This window comes from Sciurus carolinensis, chromosome 4 (genome assembly GCF_902686445.1).
Source record: "Sciurus carolinensis chromosome 4, mSciCar1.2, whole genome shotgun sequence".
NCBI classification, from domain to species: Eukaryota; Metazoa; Chordata; class Mammalia; order Rodentia; family Sciuridae; genus Sciurus; species Sciurus carolinensis.
Window position 1 is genome coordinate 13630095 of NC_062216.1, and position 5683 is coordinate 13635777.

General features: G+C 37.8%; 1 non-coding gene across 1 annotated transcript; it reads left to right on the forward strand.

The window, feature by feature from the left end:
• The first annotated feature begins 1617 nt into the window (after positions 1-1617).
• On the forward strand, positions 1618-1691 carry Trnaa-ggc (transfer RNA alanine (anticodon GGC)). Its single transcript has one exon. It is a non-coding gene; the product is annotated as a tRNA-Ala (tRNA).
• The last annotated feature ends 3992 nt before the right edge of the window (positions 1692-5683 follow it).

Genomic DNA, 5683 nt, shown 5'->3' on the forward strand with positions numbered 1-5683 from the left:
AAATGGAATATTGATAGCCACTTTGTTTCCCGGTTTGTACATTGGACAAAATTCAGTTCACATGAAGTCTAAGGTTTCTTGAAATTCCTGCTAGATATTTTGAGGCAGGCATAGGATGCTTAGTCCTCACCCACCTCCTCCAGAGCCTTTGAGGTGCGCCAGCAATAAAGGTTCAGAAATTCCCAGGCGACCTCATGTCACCTTCCCCAAGCATCGCCTGGCTGTGCCTCCTTGCCTCCTGTTTCCCTGTGTGTTTAACCCTCTCAGAGCATCAGTTTCCTTAGCAACAGGTTTTCCCTTTAAGAGGCTCCAACCAGACAGCAGCTGTGGGCATGCGTTCCACCAGGCCTCTCCTATAGGCCTAAGAGCATGCTGTTTACTCTTTAAAAAAAAAGAAAGAAGATCGATGACCATATCTGGTTTGGAAAACACATTTTAATTAGGATATCTCATTTAAACACATAAAGTTTGTTTTCACCAAAGACAGAGAAGAACAGGAGAAAGCAGAGGTTACAAAGGAATCTAGACCGCAGGCTACATGAGAAAACACAGAAGGGAAATTCTGGAGGAGCTTGCAGGAAAGCAATGTAAACAGCTTTCCCCATGCACTAGAATTTCATAATCAGAAGGATGTTAGGGGTCCTCCTGAACTCCTGGTACAGAAACCATCTCCACAGTTTAGGGTTCTGTACCTTATGTTCTAAAAAGTTTTGTTTAAAATTTATGCATGATATAAGTTATAGACAATTTAAAACTAGAGAAAAGTGTCATTTATTGAATTTATGCACATTAAAAATCTGGATAGCATTTTATGATAGATTATTATCACCTTACTTTTTTTCTTTTTGTATAGAATTCCATTCACTTAGTCATTGAATATTTGTAAAGTTTCTATCTAGTGTTAGACATGCTTCCAAGTGCTTGAGCACAGCACTGGACAAAAGAGACTTGAAATTTTCTTTCCTTAAGAATATATTTAAATTTAAACTTGTGCAAACATTCACTAAACAGTAGCATCTTTTGGGGGATGATGGTTTGGCCTTAAACTATATTACAAAGTTGTTAAAACCTCATGGTAGTGGCATAGAAATAGATACATTGACCAATAGAACAGAATAGCATGCCCCAAAATGAACCTATACATTTATAGTCAATCGCTACTTGAAAAAGGTGTCAATACTATACAATAAGAGAAGAATGGTCTTTGCAAGAACAAGTATGGGGGGAGACTGGATGTCCACATGCAGAAGAAGGAAACAGGACCCTTGTTTCTAACCATATACAAACATCAGCTCAAAATGAATGGAAAACTTAAAAATAAGACCCAAAACTATAAAACCACTTAGAAAAAAACAGGGGGGAAAGTATACAATATTGGTCTATCCAGTGACTTTTTTTTTAATTTGACTCCAAAGTTCAGGCAACAAAACCAAAAAGTAGACTAATGATATTATACCAAACTTTAACACAACAAAAGAAACAGCAGAGTGAAGAGGCAACCTACAGAAATAGAGAAAATATTTGCAAGGAGTTAATATCCAAAATACATAAGAACTCAAACAACTCACTAACAAGAAAGCAAATAACCCAATGTCAAAAATGGGGAAAGAGCAGGGCTGGGGATATAGCTCAGTTGGTAGAGTGCTTGCCCGGCAAGCACAAGGCCCTGGGTTCAATCCCCAGTACCACAAAAAAAATGGGCAAAGAATAGACATTTTCTTAAAATATCTAAATTGTCAAAAATTAAATAGATATTTCTCAAAACGTGCAAATGCCCAAAAGATATGTGGAAGAGTGCTCAATGTCACTAATTATTAGGGAAATGCAAATTAAAACAAAAATGAGATATTTCACCCTGTTAAAATGGCTACTATCAAGAAAATGAAAGGTAACAAGTGTTGACAAGGGGAGGCGGGGAGAAAATGGACCCTGGGTGCACCGTTGGTGGGAAGGAAAATTAATGTAACCATTATTATTATTATAGAGAAAGAGTGGAGATTCCTCAAAAACTAAAGCCGCAGTTGTTATAGATTCAGCAACCCCACTTCTGGGCGTAAACTCAAAGGATTTGAAGTCAGTATGTGGGGCGGATACCTGACCTCCCCTGTGTATCACAGGATCATTCATGATAATGAAGTCCTGAAATCAACCCAAGTGGCCAACGAATGCATAAAGGGAACATGCCGTACATTCACGGTGGAATACTAATCGGTCCTTTAAAAGAGGAAAGTTATATCATTTACAAGAAGAGGGTGAACCTGGATGATATTGGGTTAGGTAATGCAAACCAGGCCCAGAAAGATGAATGCTGTCTGACCTCAGTTGTATGCAGAATCTAAAGCAATTGAACCCAGAGAAGCAGAGAGTGGAATGCAGAGGCTAGGGGTGGCAGGAATGAGGAGACATTAGTCAAGGGGGACCTGGGGAATATGACAAGCATTGGGTCGAGGGATACGTTAATTAACTTGATTCGGTCACTCCACATGGTCTATATACATCATCTTCTTCATGGTCTCACTTTGTACCCCAGAAATACATACAATTATAATTTTCCACTATCCAATAAAACTTTTTAAAATATAAAACAAAGTAAAAATAAAACTTCACAGGTGAAGATAGTTCAGGTGAAAACACTGCTGCCCATAGCTATCAGTGGGCAAACTCTGGAGTCCAACGAAGAGTGAAGCGGGATTGGAAAATAAAGATTGACAGACACAGATCTTGAAGATAAGGCTGGGATCAGGTGGAGCCTGCTCTCTGATGGAGATGCAGCTCTAAAGAATTACACCAGCAATCTTTATTTATATGTGTCTCATTATCAGGTTAAAGACTATGCGAGCATTATACTTTGTATTCAGGAAAGTTACAGAAACTAGGACAGCCTATATAACTTTTCCACAGTAGCAATCCATGGTTGCAAGTGCAACGTTAAGAGCTTTGTGTGGCTCTCAAGAAAGTTCATTGTTTAAAGTTGCTATAAGGTGGGCAGGAACTGGAAAAGTGGAGCTGGTGAAACATTGTGGTTGTCTAGCAATATATTCCCTTCCTTCCCAGGAGCTGTGTGCCTGAGATCAAGGTCAGAGCTGATAGGACTCTTGCACAGCCTCCTCATGCAGGGCATTGCCTCAGCAGCTAGGCATGCTGTGCCCCTGCACAGAAACATTCCCAGAAACCGGGCATGCCACAGCCATGAGGTCATCAGAGACCCCTGATCTCTGTAACTGCTCTCCCATCCTCTGTCACTGCTCCCAACAGCTGTCATACCTGTGCCTCATCCTGAGTCAAAAAGCCGCAATGCTTGGTTCTATTTGCTCAGTAATCATTCTGCCTACCACATGGATGTCCAGTAAAAAATAAATTTGACTATTTCTGTGATATCACTTTCTACTTGACAATTGGGGTAACATCTTTGGAGGCTTTGAAGGCAATCAAGCTTAGCAATTCTCATTTTAAAAAGTTAGGGTCAACTTTTAACATTTTAGTCCTGTTCTTCACTGGGTAGCATGTGATGAAACAAGGCAGTTGAACAGCAGGACATAAGAAAATTGTCTTGAACAGTTGACAGTATCAACAGAATGAACACACTGTCTTTGACGGGATCTGCCATTAGCATGTTTATTATGAAGAAAGAGTGTAGTTCTGTTAAGGTTTGGATATGAACCAAAGCCGTCCCTCAGAAGCTTAGGAGTGAGACAATTCAAGAGTGTTCAGAGGTGAAACGATGAGATTATGTAAGCTGAAACCTCATTGGTGAATTAATCCACTTGAATGGATCAACCAGGTTGTGACTGTTGGCAGATAGGGTGTGGCTAGAAGAAGTAAACCAGTAGAACACAGAGGGTGTGCCTTTGGGGTTTATATTTTGTCCCTGGTGAACTGAGCTCTCTCTGCTTCCTGCCTGACATAAATTAAGCAGTCTTCTTCCTCCATGTTCTTCTGCCCAGAGCTAGAGAGTTGGCCAACCATGGACTAAACCTCTGAAATCTTGAACCAAAATAAACTCTTCCTCTTCTAAATGGTTCTTGTTGGGTATATTGGTCACAGCAACACAAAACTGACTAAAATATGGTCTTTCACTCATAGCCCTGTCTCAATAGCATCCCTTGAAAAAGAGAGAGAATATCAGTGAAGATCATCAGTTCTGGAAACATCCTGATCTATTCCAGCATGAACAAAGAGGTAAAAAGAAAAAAAAGTAGTCTGTAACTATGTTGATCCCATACCATCCATGTTTTATTACAATCTTGTTGAAAAAGAGTAGGGGGATCATGAAGACTTTTTTGTTCTTCTCATCCTTACCTGGACTTGTAATCGTAGTCTCAGTACTAGGGTAAGAAAAGGAAAAGCAGCATGTTTTCCCTGGAGAGGCCTCAATGCACTCTACAGAGTTCGCTGAGACATAGGGTGACTCTGAGCCTCATGTGATGATTAACATTTAGGGATGAGAAAGGTGCAGTAGTAGTAGTAAAGGCACCTTTAGTAATAATAAACAAATGAAATTAGAATGCTCATACCAATCTTCGGCTTTGTTGCAATATTTTCAGCAATTTCAGGATTAATTTATTATGGCTTCAAGGTGAAGTCTGCTCAAAATCAAGTTAACCATGGCCCAATACTAGCCTAGGTCCTTTCAAGGTTAAAAAAAAAAAAGAATCAGACTCATCAAAAACCACTTTCAATGCTCAAAACCTCCATTTAACTTCAAAAAGTACTATTAATTCACTTTACTCTCATTTAATATATTATTATTAAACATAATTATTATTGATGCTTTGCTGAGAGCAAATAGGTATCTACTGCTATTGAAAAATTAAATATACCTTTATGTAAATAAATTTTATTTTTTCCATTTTATCTTTATCTTATAATACTTTTTATTTATATTTTAGTACATTTCCCCAAACAAACTAAACGTCAGTATAGTAGCAAATGTTTATTACTTAGGATTTATACATATATTTAAATATATACATATCAGTGTATATAGATGATTATGTACATATATTAAAACATATGCAGATATGGATACACATTTAATTATAAAATATGCATATTTATAGAAGCATGCTTAGACATAGCAGTAAAACAAGAGGAGCCATCAATGTTTCTCCATGGATAAAATCGCAGAGTTAGACAGAGTTAGTGTCTGTCCTTAATGTGCCACATCCTACCTATGTAAGATTGAATGAGTCATTTAATTTTGCAAAGGCTCAGTACTGGTAGGAAAAAGAGTTGTCTGTTGAAATTGGTGTTCTAGATCAGGTTTTACAATTTTATTAAGATAGATCATATATACTAAAATATCTACTTCTTGAATAGTACAGTTTACTAATTTTTACTGTGTGAACAAAAATTGTGCAAATATGATCACATTCTAATTTTAGAACCCTTTCAACAATCTGAAAAGAAACGGATTATACACATTTGCAATCATACCCCATTCCTGCACCCCCATCCTCACTCCAGTGCTTTCTTCTTATGGCTGGAAAAAAAAATCCTCATATGAATATATCAATAGTGTTTAGCAACTTGCTGTTGGTGAATATTCAAGGCATTTCTACTTTTTGATAATTATGAGCAAATCTTCTCTGAACATACATGTCTCTGTTGGCATGGATTTTCTTTTTTGAATCATGAAAACTCTAGGCAAATACCCATGACTGGAATTATTGAATCATATGAA